The 25,307-nt window shown below is 42.2% G+C and overlaps 1 long non-coding RNA gene across 3 annotated transcripts in view; it reads left to right on the plus strand.

Moving 5' to 3' along the window:
- The window catches only part of LOC140907789 (uncharacterized), a 142,165-nt gene that overhangs the window by 66,523 nt on the left and 50,335 nt on the right, over positions 1-25,307 (plus strand). Inside the window, exons 2-3 of one of the 3 annotated variants that reach the window (XR_012157625.2) lie at positions 15,470-15,646; positions 22,870-23,011. This is a non-coding gene — a long non-coding RNA (uncharacterized LOC140907789). Of the gene's footprint in view, positions 1-15,469; positions 15,647-22,869; positions 23,012-24,240; positions 24,311-25,307 lie in introns of those variants that run through there. The other 2 variants (XR_013635443.1, XR_012157624.2) reach the window with 2 other exon arrangements.

Below are 25,307 nucleotides of genomic sequence, written 5' to 3' on the forward strand. Positions count from 1 at the left end.
AGGATTAATTTGCCCTGGCATTCGCCGCTCTCCTGGATGTACTCCTTTGCAAAAGGTTTCTAGGGAGGGCAGCCTTATTGCATCTTTCATGGTAGGACACTTTACCACTCCAGGCCAGTAACACGTACTCGGGAATCATCGTAGAACAAAGCATTGCAGTGTATGTTTGCTGGCGTTCAAACAACATCTGTTCTTTATCTCTCTGTGTTATCCTCAGGAGAGTGAGATATCATTCATGGTCACCTGGTTGAAATAGGGTGCTTTTCTTCAGGGGACACTCAGAGGAGTCCGTTGCTGCTGGGCTGTTTGCCTGCGGCTGAACAGAAATGTTCCCCGCTGTTAGCCACGGGGAGGGGGGAGGGTTGAGGGGGTAGCCACGCGGTGGGGGGAGGCAAAATGCGATCTTGTAACGAAAGCACATGTGCTATGTATGTAATGTTAACAGCAAGGTTTACCCTGAAAGACTGTAGCCACTGTTTTATAAAATGTGTCTTTTTAAATACTGCTGTCTCTTTTTTTTTTCTCCACCAGCTGCATGTGTTTCAATGATCACAGGATCTTCTCCTTCCCAGAGGCTAGTGAAGATTAGAAAGAAAAAAAAACTCACTCGTGATGAAATGTTCTCTGAGCTCATGCTGTCCTCCCACTGACAGAGCACAGACGAATGCGTGGAGGCAAATAATGTCAGAGTGCAGGAAAGCACAAAATGACCGGGAGGAGAGGTGGCGGGCTGAAGAGAGTAAGTGGCGGGATGAAGACAGGGCTGAAGCTCAAATGTGGCGGCAGCGTGATGAGAGGAGGCAGGATTCAATGCTGAGGCTGCTGGAGGATCAAACCAGTATGCTCCAGTGTATGGTTGAGCTGCAGCAAAGGCAGCTGGAGCACAGACTGCCACTACAGTCCCTGTGTAACCAACCGCCCTCCTCCCCAAGTTCCATATCCTCCACACCCAGACGCCCAAGAACGCGGTGGGGGGGGCCACCAGCCAACCAGCCACTCCACCACAGAGGATTGCCCCCAAAAAAGAAGACTGGCATTCAATAAATTTTAAAGTTGTAAACTTTTAAAGTGCTGTGCTTAAAGTGCTGTGTGGCATTTTCCTTCCCTCCTCCACCACCTCTCCTGGGCTACCTTGGTAGTCATCCTCCTATTTGTGTGATGAATGAATAAAGAACGCATGAATGTGAAGCAACAATGACTTTATTGCCTCTGCAAGCGATGATCGAAGGGAGGAGGGGAGGGTGGTTAGCTTACAGAGAAGTGGAGTGAACCAAGGGGCGGGGGGTTTCATCAAGGAGAAACAAAGAGAACTTTCACACCCTAGCCTGGCCAGTCATGAAACTGGCTTTCAAAGCTTCTCTGATGCGTACCGCGCCCTCCTGTGCTCTTCTAACTGCCCTGGTGTCTGGTTGCGCGTAACCAGCAGCCAGGCGATTTGCTTCAACCTCCCATCCTGCCATAAACGTCTCCCCCTTATTCTCACAGATATTGTGGAGCACACAGCAAGCAGTAATAACAAGGGGAATATTGGTTTCACTGAAGTCTAAGCGAGTCAGTAAACTGCGCCAGCGTGCCTTTAAACATCCAAATGCACATTCTACCACCATTCTGCACTTGCTCAGCCTGTAGTTGAACAGCTCCTGACTACTGTCCAGGCTGACTGTGTATGGCTTCATGAGCCATGGCATTAAGGAGTAGGCTGGGTCCCCAAGGATAACTATAGGCATTTCAACATCCCCAACAGTTATTTTCTGGTCTGGGAATAAAGTCCCTTCCTGCAGCTTTTGAAACAGACCAGAGTTCCTCAAGATGCGAGCGTCATGTACCTTTCCCGGCCATCCCATGTTGGTGTTGGTGAAACGTCCCTTGTGATCCACCAGAGCTTGCAGCACTATTGAAAAGTACCCCTTGCGGTTTATGTACTCGCCGGCTTGGTGCTCCGGTGCCAAGATAGGGATATGGGTTCCGTCTATGGCCCCACCACAGTTAGGGAATCCCATTGCAGCAAAGCCATCCACTATGACCTGCACATTTCCCAGGGTCACTACCCTTGATATCAGCAGATCTTTGATTGCATTGTCTACTTGCATCACAGCAGCCCCCACAGTAGATTTGCCCACTCCAAATTGATTCCCAACTGACCGGTAGGTGTCTGGCGTTGCAAGCTTCCACAGGACTATCGCCACTCGCTTCTCAACTGTGAAGGCTGCTCTCATCTTGGTATTCATGTGCTTCAGGGCAGGGGAAAGCAAGTCACAAAGTTCCATGAAAGTGCACTTACGCATGCGAAAGTTTCGCAGCCACTGGGAATCGTCCCAGACCTGCAACACTATGCGGTCCCACCAGTCTGTGCTTGTTTCCCGAGCCCAGAATCGGCGTTCCACAGCATGAACCTGCCCCATTAGCACCATGATGCAGCATTGCCAGGGCCCATGCTTTCAGAGAAATCTGTGTCCATGTCCTGATCACTCACATGACTGTGCTGACATCGCCTACTCTCCCGGTATCGCTCTGCCAGGTTCTGGTGCTGCATATACTGCTGGATAATGCATGTGGTGTTTAATGTGCTCCTAATTGCCAAAGTGAGCTGAGCGGCCTCCATGCTTGCCTTGGTATGGCGTCCGCTCAGAAAAAAGGCACGGAAGAATTGTCTGCCGTTGCTCTGATGGAGGGAGGGGCGACTGACGACACGGCTTACAGGGTTGGCTTCAGGGAGCTAAAATCAACAAAGGGGGTGGCTTTACATCAAGAAGTATTTCAGGCAGAACTTCACGGAGGGTTCCAATAAGAAATGGTGCACCTAAGTTATTGTTCTTATTGGAACAAGGAGGTTAGTCTGGCCTCTGATTGATGCGTGTCTAGATTTACCTCGCTGCACCTTCCCTGTGAGTGACTGCAGTGTGACCTAGAGGAATGAGTCCCCTAGACGGGGGAGGAGGGGAAGCAAATGAGTACAAAACAAATCTGGTCTATTTCTTGTTTTGATACACTCCATCTATCCTTTACATCTTTGACTGGCAGCAGACAGTGCAGAAGGACTGAAAGCCATCCACATCTCATGGCTGCCCGGCAGAAGATGATGCAATAGGACTGCTAGCAATCCGTATCGCCTGCCTGTTCGCCATAAGATGGTTCAGTAGGACTGACTGCAGGACTAAAGAGAATGACCTGGTCAAGTCACTCCTAATTTAATCCCTGCGCCCATGTCTGCCGACGCGCTCCTGGCCAACGTGGCCAGGAGCACCTCGGACAGGACGATGACGGCTACCAGTCGTATTGTACCGTCCGCTGCCACAAGGCAAGGGGTTGCTGCTACTGTGTAGCAATGCAGTACCACGTCTGCCAGCACCCAGGAGACATACGGTGATGGTTACCTGAGCAGGCTCCATGCTTGCCGTGGTATGGCCGTCTGCACAGTTAACTCAGGAAAAAAGGCGTGAAACGACTGTCTGCCCTTGCTTTCATGGAGGGAGGGAGGGAATGGGGGCCTGAGGATATGTACCCAGAACCACCCGCGGCAATGTTTTAGCCCCATCAGGCATTGGGATCTCAACCCAGAATTCCAATGGACAGCGGAGACTGCGGGAACTGTGGGATAGCTACCCACAGTGCAACACTCCGGTAGGTACATGTAGATCATGATCAAGTCACCTCTTAACCTTCTCTTGGATAAACTAAATAGTCTGAACCCCATTCCAATTTTTGACATTTTTCATCCCTCTCCCTTCTTTTAATCACACTTCAAAACAGTTGTTTTTCAGAAGTTTATTTGTTTTATTTATTTATTATGATGGCTGTGGGTTCTTAGGAAGCCCATTCTGCATTGGGCAAGCAAAACAAAGCACACAGTGAACACAAAATTCATTCATGGGTATAGGCATAGGTTGAACACTGTCTGCTCTTCCCTGAAAAATATTGTGCACAATATCTTAAATTATAATATGTTTTACGCCACTAGTTCAGTGAGTTTAATGGTCCAGTCTTAATTTCTTAGACTAGAAGGTGAATTCCATTGGTTTATTGTTAAATTACTGGTTGATTATTTGAGTATTCCATGAATGGTCTGTGTCTCTGGCCTCTCCATTCCAGGTGCTTTTTGTCAGAGTCTCTCTTTTTCTTTTCCTTTGCTCTCACTTTCTGGGTACTCTATGAATAACTCATCGTTATGCAGTGAGATTCCGATAACATTTGTGGAAGAGAGCATGGTCGAGTACTTAGTGCACAGGCTAGGATTCAGGAGACTGGGTTCTGTTTCCAGCCCTGCTGCTTGCTCATCAGCATGATACTGCTTTACTTCTCAGCCATCTTTAAATTGCAGATAATACGTTTCACAGCGTGTAGGGAATGATAATAATTAATCTTTATATAAAGTGTTTTGAGATCTTTGGGCTGAAGATGCTAAATAACTCTACCATATTAGCCAGTTCATGTATTTATGTATTTACTTATTTATCATTCAGTGGATGACACTGTGGGCAGGGTTAGTGACATCATGGAAGGTAGGGTGTGGGGGATTGGAGACGCAATAGGCATGGTATATAAGCAAACAAGGCTGTTTACATAAGGCTCATCCTGCTCTCATTCAGGTCAATGGAAAATCTCACCATTGATGTGACTGGTGAAGGGTCAAGGCTCTTCCAAGACCATGTGTTATCTAATTTTCTAATAGACCTAAATCATTGAAGTGACTGAAAGAGCCCTAAAGTAAATTAGGCAAAACCTCATGTCAGTGAAATATCACAAAGCCATTGTATTCGACCCCCAAACACTAATGAGCCAAACCTCTTTGTTAATAAACCAGGGATGGATTTTCAATACCAATATATTTTATAATCCATAGCAGTTGCATATATGTATGCTGGTGCCCAGTATTTGGCACTCAAAGAGGGAGTGGGATACAGAAAGAGACTGGGGGTCAAATCCTGGCATCTTTAAAGTTAATGGCAAAATCCCCATTGATTTCAACAGGGCCAGGATTTCGCTCTGGGAGTCAGGACTCTTGCCTTTTATTTCCTGCTCTGCCACTGATTCACTCTGTGAACTTGCATCAGGCCTTTAACCTGTCTGTGCAATGATGAGAGCGATACTGACTTGAGATCAGTTGTGAGGGAACTAAAGCTCATCAGATGCTTTGAGATCCTTATATAGAAAGTGCTATAGAAGTGCCAAGTGATTATTGGTTTCAGAGTAGCAACCATGTTAGTCTGTATTCGCAAAAAGAAAAGGAGTACTTGTGGCACCTTAGAGACTAACCAGTTTGTTTGAGTGATTATTATTACTATATCTGATGATTAATTAAATGTGCATAAACATCTGTGAAGGATTCTTTTGAGCTAATAAGGTAAAATCTGCATTACTAAATCATAACACACTGTAGGAGGACACTCTACCTCTTCCCTCTTTATCAATACAGTTCAATGTGTATGTCTGCACTACGTGTGGGAGTGTCTGGGTAGACAGACTTGCACTAGCTTGAGCTTAGTGTGGATGTTGCAGTGTTGGCACAGGCATCTGACTTTGGACCCAGCCTCCCCCAGTTCTGCAATGCCCACACTGCTATTTTTCATGCAGTAGCATGAGTTTGTCTACTCAGGCATGTGCCCAGCTGCCAATATTTCACCCTAGGAATCTCTAGGATTTCACCCAAGGGAAGCATGAAATGCAGCAGTTCCATTGCATGGGGATATGCAGGCCACAGGGGCAACGATATATTGTGGAATTCTTGTTCAGTTGATGCAAAACTGGGTTTGTGGTTGGGCTGTAAACCAAATAGATACACAAGCCAAAAGCTCTGTGTAGGGGAAATTAAGCAGACCACGACTCTCACGCAGTCCAAGGGTTGTGGAAGCAGCTCCAGAGTGATTGTTCTTCATGTTGGGCAAAATGCTCTAACTTCCCTTGCCTTCACATAGGTTTCTTTAGCGGAACAAGGCTTTTACCCTATGATAGTATTGGGATGTTATTCCAGCCAAGTTGAAAGAGTTAATATGTGATATTTCTTATTTCACTATAATGTACAACATAAACGTCATCCAGGTTAAAAGAATTTTTAGCTTTTAAAAATAAATTGGAAAAGATTATATTGGAGAAATTTCTTTCATTCCCCAAGACAGCCACATAATTTTTCTAAGTTACTCTTACAATGAAGATTACACCTGAAGGTAATCAAAGACAGCTGCCTGAGTTGCCCAGGCAGATTGGTATTTGCCATTACAAAATGGGTAACTGAACACTCTATCCATATTTCTAGGCACAAATGTGGAATTTGCACAGGGAATTTAGGAGGCCATTTTAAAAAAATTGACCCTTAGTATAATACACATACAGATTGGACTTGGCCTAATTTTCAGCCCTTACTCAGTGTCTACTTGTATGTATGGAAAATTGTGCATACACATAATTGAGTCTGCACTTTGCAAATGCAAACACTTGTGCACTAACATTAGTGCATACCATTTAAATAGTCTAACACCTTCACATGTGCACATTTGACATCAGGTTTTTAGCACCTTGTGGGACTGGTCCTTTTGAAATCAATGCTGTCAATCATATGAAATATTTTGTAACTTATGCTGTTTGGGGCATTTGCTGAGAAGAGCTTTCACTATGCTGGGAAAGTGATACAGTGATTAGAACTGGCCAGAATACAATAGTTTGGTTTTGTAAAAATTTCAATGTTTCAGAGTGTTTTTTTTTCATATTGGAATGAAACTGAGGTGTTTCAATTTTTTTCACCAAATCAGGCCGAGTAGGGACTTGAATCCAGGTCTTCCACATACCTGATGAATGCCCTAGCCTCTGAGCAGCCTCTCTTTCTCTCTTCCCCTTGCTCTCTCCATCTTAGACCTGAGAATTTTTCCATCAAAACTGATTTTTCCATAAAAATGTCAATGTCAACAAATTGGCATTTTCAGATGAAAAAATGTTTTATCGAAAAATTCCCAGGCAGCTCTCTCTCTCTCTCACTCTCTCTTTTGCTGTCCATGTAAATACTACCAAGTAGTCTTTTTCCTGGGCAAAGGGTAATTTTTTTACTGAGGCATTTTTGCTTGAGATTGTGCTACACAACATCAGAAATGAACATGTTAAATTAATTTTCACTTACAATCTCTTCACTTAAAGAGTAACCCATAATTCTCACAATACTCAGTTGATCTTAATGTTTTCCTGTCTTCTAATGGACAGTAATTGAGAGGGATCCATCATCTAAATTATACCCTAGTGCAGAACATCACTTAGAAAAATGGTGCTATAAACTGGAATCTCTATGGTAAAAATCAATCTGTGGAAGCTTGTTAGTTTAAAGGAAAGATTTGTACATACTGTAACTTCCTTCTTGGTAGAACTGTACATATAATTACCTTTACAATGTTTACATTAACATGTGGAGTTCAAGTTCACCCCCTTTTCCATATGTAATAAAATGATGACTCTAAGATATGTATTACTATGTTTTTTTTCCAGGGCCAATCTCTTTGGATTTTGTCCTGTTCCCATTAACATCAACAGTATTGCCATTGACTTCAGTGGGAGCAGGATGAAACTTTTTAATGCATAGTTTGCAGCATTCATTTTTAAGACCTTATTTTAAAAACAAACAAAAACAAAAAAGGAAAAAAGGTGGGAAAAAGAGTGTGTGTAAGGCTTCAGATTGACGGCCCTGGAAGTTAAGGCCCATTAGCAGAATAAAGATAATGAATTTCAAGAAGTCAGACTTTAGCAGACTCAGGGAGCTGGTAGGTAAGATCCCATGGGCTACAAGTCTAAGGGGAAAAACAGTTTGAGATAGTTGGCAGTTTTTCAGAGAGCTATTGTAAAGGGCACAAGAGCAAACTTCCCCACTGCGTAGGAAAGATAGGGAAGTATGGCAAGAGCCTACCCTGGCTTAGTCAGGAGATCTTCAATACTCTGAAATTCAAAAAAGAGTTCTACAAAAAGTGAAAACTAAGTCAAATGACAAAGGATGAATATAAACAAATAACACAAGCATGTAGGGACAAAATTAGAAAGGCCAAGGCACAAAATGAGATTAAACCAGCTAGATGCATAAAGGGCAACAAGAAAACATTCTACAAATACATTAGAAGCAAGAGGAAGACCAAGTACATGGTAGGCCCATTACTCAATGGGGGGAGGGTCAGGGAGACAATAACAGAAAATGTAGAAATGGCGGAAGTGCTAAATTACTTTTTCATTTCAGTTTTCACCAAAAAGGTTAGTAGCGATCGTACATCTGACATTGTGAACAGCAGTGAAAATGAAGTAGGATCTGAGGCTAAAATAGAGAAAGAGCAAGTTAAAAATTACTTAGACAAGTTAGATGTCTTCAAGTCGTCAAGACCTGATGAATGACATCCTAGAATACTCAAGGAGCTGACTGAGGAGATATCTGAGCCATTAGTGATTATCTGCGAAAACTCATGGAAGACAGGATTCTAGAGGACTGGAAGAGGGCAAATATAGTGCCAAACTAGAAAAAGAGGAATAAGGACAATGCAGGGAATTACTCACCAGTCAGTTTAACTTCCGTACCCAGAAAGATAATGGAGCAATCAATTTGCAAACACCTAGAAGATAATAAGGTGATAAGTAACAGTCAACATGGATTTGTCAAGAACAAATCATGTCAAACCAACCTAATAGCTTTCACTGATAAGGTAACAATCCTTGTGAATAGGGGCAAACAGTAGATGTGGTATATCTTGACTTTAGTAAGTCTTTTGATACTGTCTCAACGTGACCTTCTCATAAACAAATTAGGAAAATATAGCCTAGATGAAGCTACTATAAGATGGGTGTTTAACTGGTTGGTAAACCATTTCCAGAGAGTAATTATCAGTGGTTCACAGTCAAGCTGGAAGGGCAGATCTAGTGGGTCCCACAGGGATTGGTCCTGGGTCTGGTTCTGTTCAATATCTTCATCAATGATTTAGATAATGGCATAGAGAGTACATTTATAAAGTTTGCCAATGATACCAAGCTGAGAGGGGTTGCAAGTTCTTTGGAGGGTATGATTAAAATTCTAAATGGTCTGGACAAACTAGAGAAATGGTCTGAAGTAAGTAGGATGAAATTCAATAAGGACAAATGCAAAGTACTCCACTTAGGAAGGAACAAACAATTGCACACATACAAAATGGGAAATGACTGCCTAGGAAGGAATACTGTGGAAGGGATCTGGTGATTATAGTGGATCACAAACTAAATATGAGCCAAGAGTGTAACCCTGTTGCAAAAAAAGTAAACATCATTCTGGGATGTATTAGCAGGAGTGTTGTAAGCAAGACACAAGAATTAATTCTTCCACTTTACTCCGTGCTGATAAGGCCTCAGGTGGAGTATTGTGTCCCGTTCTGGGCACCACATTTCAGACAAATTGGAGAAAGTCCAGAGAAGAGCAAGGAAAATGATTAAAGGTCTAGAAAACATCACCTGTAAGGAAATATTGACAAAATTGGGTTTGTTTAGTCTGGAGAAGAGAAGACGGAGGGGGGACATATCAGTTTTCAAGTACATAAAAGGTTGCTACAAGGAGGAGGGTGAAAAATTGGTCTTGTTAATCTCTGAGGATCGGACAAGAAGCAATGAATGATTGCAAGAAGATAGGTGCCAACCTGCTTAGAGTGAGGCAGCAGTACTACATGCTCAAAGGCAGAAACTTAGGCACCCTAAAGGATTTCAACAGTGGAAATTTAGGCCCCGAGGGACTTTAGGTGCCCTCAAGATGAGGCAGCAGCTTAGCAGGGGTTTGGAGCATCTCAGTGAGGCCTGAGTTTTGGACTCAGGTGCTTAACTTTATGTGGAGCTGGACCTATGTCATTTCAGAACTCTGCCCACTTTTGAGAGAGAGCCAAGAAGACTGCCAGTAGTAATGATGCATATAACTGCTAGAGACTGGAAGAGGCCACAAACTCATTTCACAGAGGCTACTGAAATGCTGTTGTGGGGACACAGCTACACAATGGGATCCTGATCTCAGATGGGGGCTCTACACTGAAATACAAACAATATATAATGAATTTATCCTAAAAACACCTATGTTTTATTATCCCCATTTTACAGATGGGAAGCTGAGGCAACAGAGAGATTAAGTGATTTCTCCAAAGTCACACAGGAAATCTGTGGAAGACCCAGGAATAGAACCTAGATTACCTGCATCCCAGTCCAATACCATAACCAAAAAACCACCCTTCCTAGCCTTTTATAAGCTCCTAGAGTAGAACTGGATGAATACTTAAAAATATTAATAACTTCCTTGAAAAATATTGGGTAATTCATTGACCTGAGCAGTTAGCCAAATTTAGGGTGTTGAAGGTTGTGCCAGTTAGGCGGCCAAGCTGAGATAGGTATTTTCTTGATGCAATCTTGTTTATTTACAAGGAATGTACAAAGTCCTGTTTCCCCAAACATAGGTGGAACCAAACAATAGGAGAAAGCTTTTTTTGCTTACAGCCTCAAGCCTCCTTACCCACCTTGTTCAGACCCAGAAGCCCCTCCTTAAGGCTTCTGCCAGGTCTACACACTGTGCTTTTCTAGCCGCTGTCTGTCTCTCTCTCTCTCTCTCTCCTGCTTCTTTTATGCACCCACCCAAAACAATGCCCAGCCAAAGCCCTCCACATGGTTCAAATTCCTGTCTCACATATGCCTTTGCTTTAGAAGGGGCTGCTAAGCTCTCTTACAGCTATCTTAAATGAAGAGCAGTGCCACGCCCACCAGCCTCAAAGACACTTCACCAAACCCATAAGATTACAGTTGCTCTGAGGTGCTTCTCTTTCTGAAAGACTGAACATTCTTTTTTAGGTAAGCAAAATACAAAATTCCCTGATTGCCAACTGTAGTGAAATTTCCTGGAAAAGGTTCTTAGCATTTCTCTCTGTTTTCAAAAAGAAAAGGGGTACTTGTGGCACCTTAGAGACTAACCAATTTATTTGAGCATGAGCTTTCGTGAGCTACAGCTCACTTCATCGGATGCATACCGTGGAAACTGCAGCAGACTTTATATACACACAGTGGTAACTGATGGTTTTAAGCAGTTTTGTAATGGTTTTATGCAGCATGGAGAAGAGAATAATTGATTGTATCTTTATTGGAAAAAACTTTGTCCTATAAAAGGTTTTCTTCTTCCTTAGTTTTTTACATAGAGCCTGACAAAGTCTAATGTTGTTCTTCTTCTTGCCACTTAAGTATTCATCCTCACAGACTATGATATCACAACTCATTAATCAGGCAGCAGGCTGGCTTGAATGAGATCAGAATGTGGGCTAATGCCAGTGCTCCTGTTGTCTGATTCATCAGGTGATTTTATCAGTGTGGTCACAAAAAATGTATAAATAGGAACAGCATTCGATATTTCATCCTAAATTTAAATGTTTCACTGCGACATGGAGTCAGATCCTGAGAAGTGCTGAGAATTCACAAGTATGTCCAGTGAAGTCAGTTGGGCCCAAAGGTGGCAATTGTGTAAAAGTTATATATCTGCAACGGTTATGTTTAAAGGCATAATACAGGAGGATGTGCAAGTGTGGGGAGGAATAGGGTGCAACAAGCCTTCTCCCCACTTTGCACCTCCATGCAGAGGCCAACACATTAGTAGTTTCTATGCTTCCTGCTACTAGTGCCCCAGAGGGGGCAGATTGGTTTCAACCTGTTCTCCACACCGGCTGTCTGGCTGCTGGGCAGAAAGCCAAATGTTTCTTAAAATCAGGGACAGCAAGTGTTCCTCGCGTGAATGAATAAATAAACCAACAGCTCAGGGTTTTGCACCTAATAAGGAACACATTATTGGCTCCAGAGAATTAGATATGACTCTCTATGTGCTTTTTAACATGGCATTAAAAAACTATTGGCACCTTTAAAAATAAATCATTGCAACAGGAAAGTATCAGCTGTTTGAAAGAACATTTATTCACTTAGTCCACATCTTTCTTTCACCAAGAATCATAGAAACCAGAGAAGGAAAAGATCTATTAGATTATCTAGTCCCTACCTCTTCCAGTAAAGGATTGTTCACTCAAGTATATTCTTAATTCCAGTTTGAATGGCTTGGGTGAATGGTATTCCGTCACTTCCCCAGGGAGATAACTTCACTGTAATAGACCTTCATGCTATGAAGGTCCCCCAACCCCCCCTCAGATATCCATTTTAAGTTTACCTTTGTTCAAGGTCAGATCTGAAGTGGTCCAGTAAGGGATAATAGTTAAGGGCTGAATAATGTCCCATCTAGTAAGGTAATGCAAGGAGGTTAAGGGCATGCAAGACAATCCTGCATAACCATTGGTAACAGTGCAGCAAGGGAAGCAGGCTGTGCCATGCCAGTGCCTCAGGGAACAAATGTTGCAATTTATAGACCTGATACAATTTAGTCCCTCCCTGGAGCACTGGGGAGAAGGAGAGTGTGACTCCTGCAGTCAGTCTAATTTAGGGTGGCTGGATATCCAGCTATTAGGGCTTTGTCTTATATAGGCAACTATTTCCCTCACCCCCTCCTATTTTTCACACTTACTGTCTGGTCACCCTAGTCTCATTCCTGGGCTGCTCCAGGGGCAGTGTGTCTATGCACTGGCCTTACACTGGACTGCAGTGTCGCAATCAAGAACAAAGGTAGGGCAGAGAGAATAGTGAAAAAATGGATCATAAGTAATCATGTGAATTAGAAAGCAAACTTCCGTTTGATTAGGGTGACCATATTGTCCTATGCTGAATATGGGGTGAGCTAGGGAGACCTATGCCTGCATGCAGGGCCACCCTTGAAAACTGGACTCTGGGTACTTGGCAGCAATGTTCCTAAGTTTGTGCCGGTCCCTGTTCATGGTGGCTCTAGTTAGGACTAGATTAGTCCCTTAGGTCCCGGACCCTAGCTAAAGCAGTTACTATGTGGCAAGAAATACTTCCTGTTGCTAGATCAGGAGTTCCTACCAGTTTTAATCTACAGTTGGATTTTATAGAATAAAAATGTGGATTTAGAATTAGTTTTTTATTTAGTCTGTGCCAGATCCCTGAGTCTCTCTATGAGGAGAGGTACCTCAGAAGCAGAAGATGTATAATTTGGGTAATAAAAAAATTCTACATGACCAGCTTGGGATAGCAGGGGCCTTGACCAAGACCATTGGACCTTTCCTACAGTTGCTGAGGGAAGCGAGCAAGATCTAAACTTGAGAATCACCTACATTAGGGTAGCTCACGAAAGCTCATGCTCAAATAAATTGGTTAGTCTCTAAGGTGCCACAAGTACTCCTTTTCTTTTTGCGAATACAGACTAACACGGCTGTTACTCTGAAACCTACATTATGGAGTTTGTGAGTGCACCAACCCTTAAGTAGGTAGTTGGGTCCATTGTTTGCAAGATGCCAATCCACTGACTGTATCCTAAAGCTGACTGTGTTGGATAACTTGCTCTCTTCTACTACTGAATAAACCACACTCACCAGGACCTCAACTGTCACATTCTAGGGTGCAATTCAGACCAGTGAGAAGTTGTGTCATTGCTTGTATTATAACTTTGAGTGCCCCAAAATGCTTCTGCTACTTTGTGGATCCCCTGCCTGGGACACACACACCCAGCCAGTAAATACTCCATGTTCTGTACTGCACAGCTCTGATTCAACCATTTTGAATCTAACAGTCTGCCAACAGTTATTACAGACACACTCTTGTCTTTACCAGACTTGGTTAATGTTAGCTGGTGACCCCAACACACTCCCAGTCCCAAAACCCATGAGCTCTGCAACGTCTAGTCACCTTCTGCAACATTCAGAGGAATAATAAGGTCCATTTGCTCTTTTAAAGAGACAAAACCCAACAGCTTGCTACATTAACTGAAGTTAACTAACACTTTAGTTCAAACACACCACTATTGGTTTAGACTGAAAGTAAAACAAGCATATTAAGAAAAGAAGATAGGATTTTAAGTGAGTTGAAGTGTAAGAGGTAACATTAGAAATGTTTACAAATAAATAAAAGTGAAAACATGCATCTAAAAGTCTAAAACTTAATATAGCAAGGCACAGGCTTTGTTCAAGATGGCTTTTTTCACCTGCAGACTTCCAGCAAGATGGCTGACCCCTCACCTTCAGTCAGGATCTCCTCCAGAAGCCCAAAGTGCTGGTTCCTTTGTCATCTTAGGTGAAAGAGATAACTTGGGGTTTTATGCCCATTTCTTTTACAGTCTAGTGAACCTTTGAACTGGATTCTTCTGCAGGTTACCCCTGAGAGTAAAGTTTATTCAAGCTATGAGGAAGGCAACATGAAGCCTGGTGGTGAAGGAAGCTCCATGTTGTTGTTTTTTTCCACTGCGGGTGTTTGCTAAAATACAAATTGTTCTGTTTGCTGAAATCTTCTCCCCTTGTTAGTTTGATGTCCCTGTTTACTGCTTATATGTAAATGAGGTAAACCCACATTTCTTTATTTAGATAGATCTCTTGTAACACCTTTTCCTAGGAAAGACTGTTTGGTCTTGAACATATGCTAGTAACATCATCCGGGGGGATTTGTAACTTTATATATAATGTTGTTACATACATTTCATCATGATATTATTGATAGCAAGTTATTAATTTTCAGATTATACCTGACAAGGCATATTTTGTACCATGATTATTACAGTAGTCTAGAGGGTGTGAATACAGGAGTGTTAAGGATCACACCAATATAGTACACATACCAACAGGACATTAAAGTCTTACTGACCTCTGGCATAAGTCATGGGGTTGGGCACCAGCAACGCTAACACTATGTGTTTGCATTGTTAGTTAATGTTTACCATTTATTTAATACAATTACCGGGCTTGCTATACCGTATGTCTTTGTGTTATTCCTTGGGAATCTACATATATCAGCTGTCTGGGTCAGACTTAGATGGTTGTTAGCACCAAAGCAGCATCTCTAGTATTTTTGCCAGGAAGGAGTTTAGGAGGTGAAGGCACTGCCAAGTCGTGTATCAGAACAAGACAAAATAAACCCATTCAGCTGAGGCTGGTGGCAGGACCTAAAAGAACCCAGGCCTGTGTGTCAAACCCATAAGAAGAGTGGTGCCAGAGGAGGTGACCAGGTCGGATGAGGCATTACATGTATAAGTAATTGAATCAGGGAACAAAAGCAATAACACATGGCTTACTGTGCATAAATAACCAACACAGCAACAATTGTGGATATTGACAATGGATTATTGTTGAATGATCTGGGAATCTAGAACTGTGGCAGAGGCCTCCACCTCCCATATCAATTACTTTAACTCCCTCCTCCTTTCTTGCCTCCCTCACACTCCCATCTCCCCTTTCCAGCCCTTGCCAAAAACTTCAGTTCCTAAGATGACTTTCCTTACCCACCTTTCTGGCCTCTAATTGAATCCTCCCACTATCTCCCCCTTCTCCACAACATTAAGTTCAAGCTTCTTGGCCTTGTTTTCAAAGCCCTGTATAACTCTATCCCTCCCTACTTATCTGTCCTTGTTGACACTTTCTCTCTTCTCCAGGTATGCCAGCCTTGATGACATTAGTCCATTTCTCCAACAGCTATCTGTGTTTTTCCCATGCCTCTCCTTATGTATAGAATGCTGACCTGCCAGTCCAGCACCCTTTCTGCCTTAAAATCTTTCCTAAAGACCCATTTCTACCTTGACATCTGCTGGAAACTTGCTAACTAAAAACAGGTAAGTGGAGGGAGTATGGGGGGAAATGGCACACATGACAAAATAATAATAAAAAAATCTAAAACTAAAATTAAAAATGAAACCATCAAGGTGTTGGCCAACACATCACCTTGACCACTTTGCTTGTACATTGTACCCTTTTACTCCATCCTTTGTCTTTTCAGATTCTAAACTCTTTAGGCTAGGGATTGTCTATTTTAAAATATCTGTACAGCGCCTAGCATAGACTATACTATAGGGATTGTAGCTCATTCTCTTCTCTTTCCCAGTTCAGCATTATCTCTAAATGTTTGGGCACTGCAAGTACTCAGAAGTCCAAGTCTATGCTCACTGAGGTAAATGGGAGTAGTCTGAGTTTACATTGCTTTAAATTAGAGTTGAATTTGGCCCAAATTTTAGTAAAATGTTCTTTCTAAAACATCACAATGAAGTCAGTGCTCTCATTATTTCCTGCTGGGTCTTTATTTGCATGTTAATGGCAGATTATTGCTGTCTTTTCCAGTGTACTTCCCAGGAGACTGTGTGTTTTTATTGATTAGTTCCTCTTCATTTAATATTTAAATGGATATTTTCAAATTGGTGCAAAATTATAATAGTGTGTTTGCTCAAGGCACTTAACTGTGATATTAGCAGAATCTTACAAGTCTGCTGATTATGCATGCTTTATACAGAAGAGTTTGAGGACTGCAATGCAGACCTACAATTAGGTTTAAGTCATAAAAGTAAAAAAAAATATTGAGGCAAAAGTTTGATTTCAGCCCTTTTATCTTATGTAAATGCCAATGGAGGTAGCATTAAAAATATTTATATAAACTGATGCAGGAAGAAAATAAAATCAAAAGTTCCTCATCTTCCACACAAGTGATTAAAAAAAAATCAGATGAAGGTCATATGATGGTCAAATTCAGTTTTTCCAATTTTTCTCAATTTTTTCTCTCTTATGTTGGAAATGAAGACATTTTCTTCTGTGCTTTGGTGGGTTGGGATGGAAGTTGCTTAAGAAAATGACCTTTTATTAGGCAAGCATACACTTACTGTGTGAATAACACACGGAGCTTTTGCTAACAGTACATAGACTTTGATGAATGGGCTGCAGCTACACCACTTGGGCTGTGATCTCATCAGCGCACACAAAGCTAATCAGGCTTGATGTGTATCAAAATGCAAAGTGTTCAAGGAAAGTCTAGGTTGTCACAAGAGTGGATTTTGGTAATTCAGCAGGTGGCACTTTATCTATCTTGTATGTGTTTCTGTATTTATCTAATCTATTTTTCTATATATTGCCTTTCATTGTTGTATCTGTGTTTTCTTCCCTTACTGACCCAATGACCCAGTATGGAGTTGCTGTGTTGCTGGATGTGCTATGTATTGAATGTCTGGTGAAATGGAGATCCTTACCATAAAAGATGCCTTACTTATTTTCACAAGAATTAATGTGATAAGACCAGGTGTCCTGGGTGAACTCAAGTTGGATAATGACACTGGGCTTGCCTAAATTCAGTTTACTTCAATATGGCATTTTCTTCACTTCCTGTTTTAAGTTGAAATAAACATTATTTACTATTGTACAGTTTCTTCATTCCATCCCAGAGGTGGCTGTCCTTCAGTGTTGCTGAGTGAAGTGAATATTTTATAAGTGATACAGAGTTTGTAAAGTGCCCTGGAATCTTTTGGGAGAAAAGGCACTATTCATAAATGATCTTCTGTCATGTGATTTTAAAAAACAGTAGTGTTAGATATCCAAATCTAGGTTGGCAATCCAGTTGATTGTTTAAGGTGACATGGAGTGGATGGCAGAAATACCACTGGGATATGATTGCTTGGAATATTGATCAAGTGTGGGCCCGGCACCACGGCACCATTGTAAACCCGGTACGGGCTGGCTGATCCTGAGAGTGATTGGGCCCTGTACGGAAGGAAGGTGATGGAACTACATTCATGCTTTTTGAGGTGCAGAACCTCTTTGAGGTAGATGGGAGGGAAGCATTTCCTGAGGGCAAGGACACCACTGGATGTGTCTCTTGTTCTGGAGGAAGTGCAAGGTGCAGTGAAGCTCCTTGCAGGCTCTCCTTGTGCATTTGTGATGGACACCATCTTGGCTGACACATCTGGGATTGAACTGTGGACCTACAGAATTAAAAGCATGAGTTGTTACAGCTTGAGTTAAAGAATCAAGGCTCTGTAGTTAAGGGCTATAACAATACATATCATCTGTGGATTGGCACAGAGGGGGACCTGTAATACACACCCACCCACAATACCAGTAATGTACACATTTACAAAGGAGTCAAGCACAATCTGTCCCATGTTCTGTACAATCAGTTTAAGTTTTGTAATGAACAACAAGGTCCGACTTATCATAAGAAAAGCCAAGAAAATTAGTGCACATGCTGAAATCCTGCTCTAGTCTGGCATTGCAGCACAAAACCACACATTGCTTAGAGAGGCTGAAAATAACGGGGGATGGGTTAAAAATGGCGTTTTAGCCTTAACTCTGCATTTCCTGACTGTTGTTAGCTTAAGGCAGGCCCTTAATGTTATTTTAATGTAGTTTTGGTGTGTAAATTGCATCAAAGTAGGTTAAATATTGATCAATTAAACCACAAAGCTCTAGAGGTAAGTGTCTACTGAGAAATGTCAGAACTCCAGTTCATATGTGTATTGATAGGCACAAGATGTCACTATTGTGCTTACTGCAGAGAAAACATTTGTGTTGAAATTTTAATGCCCATTATGTTTAGCCTTTCTAGAGCATGGTAAACTAATCAAAGAGCCTGCTCCAGGACATAAATCACTGCACATTATAGCAAACCTTAGATGAGATAAATCAAGGTTTTCAATCAATCCACTCTTCAATCATTCTTTCCAGCTGCACAGAAAATATGGTCCACATTGTTCTTAGACTTTGGTAGTAAGAAAATGTTTAACATCAGCGTAAGAGATTAACAATGACAAGTTATATTGTAGAGAATGTAAAAGGGTGTTTAGACTGAAATATTAATACGTGGACTGATATAAACCTCAATAATAGATGCTATAAATCTATGATAAAATCTACTGGATTCTGCATTACATAAGTTAATAGCGTAGGCCAACATATTCAAAAAGTAGTCTGCAGTTTCAAAATATGGCAATTAATGTAGAAAGATGGGAGACTCTGTGATTGCACAATATATTATATTCTGAAAAATTTCACAGAAAATGTGTTGTGGGCATGGTAATATATGGAGTAAGTAATTATTTTTCTTTTTACTTTCATAGACTGTCTCTCTGCTTTTGAGGAGTTATGCTTCTTTTTCTCTAAATATCTCCATCGAAAAATAAAGCTGGATGATTATTTGCAATGAACAATTTATGAGTTGAATTTATCCTGTTTCTGTTCGTGAATTATCCATGGATAGAATTTGACCATAAATTTGGTCATTTGAAATTATTTATTGAAATACATTCCAGTCTATGGACTCCTTTTGCACTAGAAGTAAAATTCTGAGTATTTGGTATTTGTGTGACTGCTCACCTGAGTCACATGCTGTTGTATTTCTGTTCCCAGACTGGATGACTCAGAATATCACAAAAAGCTTTTCAGATGGCTGGGTCGATACTTCAGGCACAAATACCTATTTGCATGAATAGCCGTGACTTTTCTCTTTCTGTGAACACTTCTGCAAACAAAAATTTACTGGTATGACTGTTCAAGGGAAGCGAACGAAAGAGGGTTGTGAATACCATTGAAATGAATTATGGAATGATGTGGAGGAAATTTAGGCTACATCTACACAGAGGCGGATTAAGATTTATTAGGGCCCTGGGCACAAAGAACATTTGGGCCCCCCATCCCACCTCCCTCCACGGGGCTCCTCCCCTTCCCCAGGCCCTGCCCCATGGCCTGGCCAGAACCCTGGCTGTGGTAAGAGCTGTGCAGGGAGCTTGGGCTGCTGGGCGGAGCCCTGGACCCTCTATGTGCCCTGGGCAGCGTGCCCTGGGGGGCAGGGACATGGGCCAAGGGCTGCTTTTGGGCTCCCTGGCCCCCTGCCCAGGGCAGGTGGAGGGTCCAGGGCTCTGCCCATGCTCCCTGGATGGCTCTTATTACAGCCTAGGGGGTGACCATGTGTCCCATTTTGGCTGAGACAGTCCCCTTTTTAAGTCCTGCCCTGGATGTCCCAACTTTTTTGGCAAAACTTGGCATTTGTCCTATTTGCTCTTGCCAAGCAATCACCAGTTGGCAAGAGCAAACAGGACAAATGCCCACTTTTGCCTGGGGCGAACAGCATGGCTCTGGCTAGCCCTGTGTCGGGGAGAAGTAGGGTTCGGGGAATGGCTTGGATTGAGTCCGAGCATGGGGGGACACAGGGGAGAGAGGGGCTCCAGTGAGTGGCTCCACACATATGGAGGGAAGGGAGGAAAGAAGGACTCTGGCAAGCAGCTCTGTGCAGGGAGGGGAGAGAGAGGGGCTCTGGCGAGCAGCTGGGCCAACTCTGTGCGGGGTAGCGGGGGGATGTACGCTCACCACCACAGCTGGGCTCTGGCTTCTGGCCTGGCCAGGAGGTGGGGCCTCAATGGGAAGAGGAGGAGCAGGGCAGAAGGGCCTTTGGTGCAGGGAGCAGAGGAGTAGGGGGCGGGACCAGAGTTCTGGCAATCCTGCCGGGGGCCCCCAAGTTGGCCAGGGCCCCTGGGCATGGGCCCCATTGGCCCATGCAGTAATCCGCCACTGCATCTACACCACAGCACTTACAGTGCAGCTGCGCCACTGTAGCGGTTGTGGTGGAGACACTCTAAGTGGAAGGGAGGGGAGAAAACTCTGTCTCCCGGGGAAGTGGTAACTATTTTGGTGGGAGAAGCTCTGTCTACTCCAGCACTTAGGTTGGTATAATTTACGTTGCTCAGGGAGGTGGATTATGCCCACCCCATTGCAATGTAAATTATACCCAAGTAACCTGTAGTGTAGATAAGGTCTTAGTGAGGAGATCCTGCAGAGGTTTCCTCTGTGAAACCCCCTCCCTACCTGCAGGTTTTTCTGCAAATTGCATGCTCTAGGCTTTATATATTATGGACCAGAAACTCAGCAGGTGTACATCAGTGGAGCTCATACATTTTTAGATTTCAACTGCCTCAATTCTTGTCATCAGCGAGGATATGAACCTGTAAGATTATATTGAAGAACACATCGGGCAAATTTTACACTGTTGCACCAAAGTAAATCTAAAATAACTCTTTCAGTGGCATTACTCTGGAGTTGCACCAACATAACTAATAGTAGAATCTGGCCCTCTAGATTTGCAATACTCTTGAAACAAGTGCATTCATTTACATGAGTGCAAACTGGATGTAAACTGCTATCAGATCAGAATGGTAGTGTTTTATGATAATTTTTGATGGATGTAAATGACTAGGATAGGTCCAAGGAAAGAATGAATCAGGACCATAGACTTTATCTGTGAAAGAATCTTATCTAAAAGATAAGCAAACTATAAAAGGTCAAATCCTGCAGCTTTTATTCTGTCCTAGTTCAGGCAAAGCTCCCACTGAAGTTTATTGAATTATCATACTCAACCTTTCTCTTACTTTTTAAGATGACTCTAATAAAATACATTTCATAATAGTATATAATTTATGGAGATAAGGGATTGTATTTTTATTTTCTAGAAAGTTTTGCATTCACATGCAAACTGTTGGAAGTAAATACTGTAGGTATTGCCATGAACATTATTTTAAAAGCATATAAATTATGAGTTCTCTTTTGGTCTTTAAGATTTAGGTTATTTTCAGAGTAAAACCATTTGAGAAGTTACTTAAGTACTTCTCAGCTTATGGAAAGAAAGGATCCTGTTTTTTTCCCTAAGGACATTTTACAGTGCACAATGCGTAACTACACTAAATCATTATAAATTGGAAGTTTTCTGCAATATCAGCAGGAGAGCGATTGGGAGTTAATCGTTATGGGATGGACATTTTTCACTGGTGCTTGGAAAAAGAAGAGGGTATTGCTCTTTATTAATTTAGTGCAGGGATTGCCAACCGAGGCCCACGTTAGTAAACTGGCAGGAGCTTGAGGAGCTAATTTGCATGAAATCCAGCAGGTTACAGCGGCTGCGATCTTAACTGTGAAGGTGCAGCCTATTAAGGCTACAGATCCCAGAATGCAACGCACCTTTATCTAAGAGAATTTACTCTGGGAGCAAGGTGGAGCATTGCATGCTGGGACTTGTAGTCTCTGCTGGCCAAGCCTCCATATTAAAAATAGGAGTGGCTGTATTTTTGAGCTCCCTGGGTTGAAATTGGCCCACAAGACACCAGGCCACCTCTGGCTTAGTGAAAGATTCTGGGCTTGGTAGAAAGAAGTCACTGGAAGAAAATTCCTATACATTTTTAGATTTCAACTGCCTCAATTCTTCTACATGCTTTAGTAGTGGATCTGAAGCCAGTGCTATAAGGGCGACCAAGAAACCCCCCCAGTACACTGGGCAAATAAGGGTAAAAACATGTAGAAGTTTTGGCACAATGTACAATGTATTTTGGACAGATTAGAAAATACTCAGCTAATTAGGGGAATTCCAGTAGTGCGCAGGAAACATTTTTTAATAACCCACAATTATGTTGGGTCTCGTGTAAAGCTATTTGTTTGGCTGCCAAAATGTTTTTATGGTGTTATGCCAGCTGTAATGTTATCAGTGCACAAGCTGAAAAACTTTGATGCTTGATGAGTTCACATGATGGGAACACAAAGACAAAAGACCTTGAAAACCTCAACATGAATGATTAAGGTAAATAGACACACTGTTCTGGAATCTAATTGAAACATAAGTAACTTTTGGGCACTATATAGTTATCTAACAATTCACCTTCTAGAAAGCTGTCAAATATCCTCAAAGATATAGTGCTTTCAGGAGCTGCCTATAGAGGTAACTGACGGAGAACCTGGGTTTTGCCATCCATTTAATTTTAATGCATGGTAGGAGTCAACTTTTAATACACACACTGTATGCACTAAAAGTTGACTCCTACCATGCCTTAAAATGAAATAGAAGGTAACTTCCAGGTTCTCCATCAGTTACCTTTACAAGCAACTCCTAAATATATGTGCGTGTGCATGCATACACCGACTTTTTAGAATTGTGAGGATCACATGGGTAACCAATTCAGTCAACTTAAAAATATTAGTGGTACTTTAGGCCTTTTTGGGGTCCTTGAATAATTTCTTTCTTTTCTGCCCGCCTGTGGTTTAGTACATCATTTGTGGTGGGGCCAGTAGCAGTGCAATGGGTAGCAGAAACACCTGAAGACCCTCAAGAAGATCAGTAGAGGATGTGTGAAGGAAGAAGAGTGTATGTATGTCATCTTGGTCTCTGGTAGCTTGAGGCGAGGGAGGTAAGTGCCTTCATTTCTCATAGTTGATGAAAGCATATTTCTTTATGAAATCACTGTAAGCTTGACACAAACCAGCCAGGCTGTCTTCAAACCCCTGCTACAGATGTCCTTGAAATGGGAGTAATACTTTCATTTTGGCTTCAGGGGGCACTACTCCCCCTTCTCATCCTGCTGCTTCTTTGGCTTGGAGTATGCTGTGAAGTTCCAACTTCATCTCAGCCAGGGAGAAATACTGATTTCCTTTCAAAATATAGGAGAATTAGGAAACCTATATGTTAAATTTCACAGTCAAATCTGTATTTTGTTTATACAGTTTATAATAAATTACATTTTTGAGAGACTGGGGTAAATCACAGATAGGGTTACAATAGTGACTGATAAACCTTAAGAGAGTTGTCCAAGTACCAAAACTTCCAAGTTAATATCTGAACTCAAATAATTTAAAATCCCTTCCAACCCCACAACCTTCCAGTTCTTCAGTTTGCTCCTCTGACAAGTGTATAGCTCCTGTCACCCTCCTTTTCCAGGAATACCCTGAACAAGCTCTTAGTGGCTCTCCCCACTCAAAGCCCCCTTGCGTTCACTGATAAGGTAGAGAGCCAACCAGTTGCAGCAGCTTCTTTTTTCTGAGCTTTTCAAGGTACAATTCCATTCCTTCTCTGGCTGCCTGCTTCAGAGTGCATTGTCTATGGGATTATTTAGATGTGTGAAATCCAAATGTTTGGCCCAGAAGACTAGTACTAAGATCGATGCTATCCAGTGATAGGTACCTGGTCCAAAATTTTCAAACCTAAATGCCGAAAGTTAGCTACCTCAGTTAATATTTAGGCGCTTAATGAAAAGTGGGGTGATCTTCAAAGGCACCCACAGTTCCTATTGACTTTATTGGGAGCTGCAAGTTCTCAAGATGTTTGAAAACCAGGCCACTTTTATCCAGGTGTCCTAGCATGGATTGAGGTGGCAAGTTTGAACAGTTTGGCACTGACACCTAGGTATCCTGGTGGGCACACTGGAAAAGCATAGCTATGATATCCTAGATAGATGTAGATCGTTCATTGCTAGGTCACCAGTCCAAATGTGACCTAGGCTAGCATGTCCAAAACTGATTACCTTCTGATGGTTGTTTGGTGGCCTGCATGGAATGAGCTGGTGGTGTCTCTGTAGCTCCTGTGACATGTGTACACAGCATTATTGGTACTGACTGGCATCCTTTTCTATGGTCTCAACAGAGAGGCCAGCATTTTACTGGAAATTCAACAACCTTCACACCACTAGAGATGGTCCTTCCTGAAGTATGGGGCAGGTAGTACTGCGACTGCCGATACAGAACAAGTTTGTTAGGTTGAAGACTTCGTTCTCCAAGCCGTCATTTTGGATCTTTTCACTAGCATTAAGCTTACTGAAAAATCCAGGACATTGGAAAAAGTGGTGGATGTATGGGCCTTTTCATCTGGGACTATTTAAGAATAATTGAGATTTTGATAGGATGGCAAAATTTTGACAGCTGGCTACAGGACTGAAAAATGAGGAAGTCTAAGAAATAGGAGGAGTGGGGCAATGCACAGTGTTATTGCTGGATACACAAAGATTTTGATTTCAGATACTGAAAAGGTCATGTGCGGAATAAAAAAGACATTGAGTGTTATACCTACTAGGAAGAGAGCTGTGGAAAATAAAGTAAAAACTAAGCTGTGTTTAAGCCTGGGCTTGGGAGAACTGGTTTATATGCATTTTGGAATAATTTGGGAAAAAACTGCCAGGTGTGACTGTGATGACTATCACCATGACAGCTACTGAACCTTCCATGAACAGTATATCAGGCTGCATACACCTGGTGCTCTGATAAACGTGACAGGCATTACACACTCAGTTTTCCAATGGAACAGTGATTGCACAGCAGTATCCTGGAGGACTAGCTGTGAAGAGGTTAAGGGGAGTAGCTGATAATAGATGGATGCACATGATCTACGTAGGTAAAAATTTTGAAAGATGACATTGAAGTTACTGGTTTCAGAGTGGTAGCCATGTGTATATATATATCTTCCTACTGTATTTTCCATTGCATGCATCTGATGAAGTAGGTTTTAGCCCACGAAAGCTTATGCCCAAATAAATGTGTTAGTCTCTAAGGTGCCACAAGTACTCCTCGTTCTTTTTATTGAGGTTACTGTCAGTGCTCCATATTTCTGGGATTCTTTTTTCTGGACCAAGTCCCTCCTAACCCCCACCTACGCTGCCTGAGATAACCCAGGTAGATACAGGGGGAGATCCACAGTGACATTATGTCTGCTCTGGA

The sequence above is a fragment of the Lepidochelys kempii genome, chromosome 2 (assembly GCF_965140285.1).
Source record: "Lepidochelys kempii isolate rLepKem1 chromosome 2, rLepKem1.hap1, whole genome shotgun sequence".
Classification (NCBI taxonomy): Eukaryota; Metazoa; Chordata; order Testudines; family Cheloniidae; genus Lepidochelys; species Lepidochelys kempii.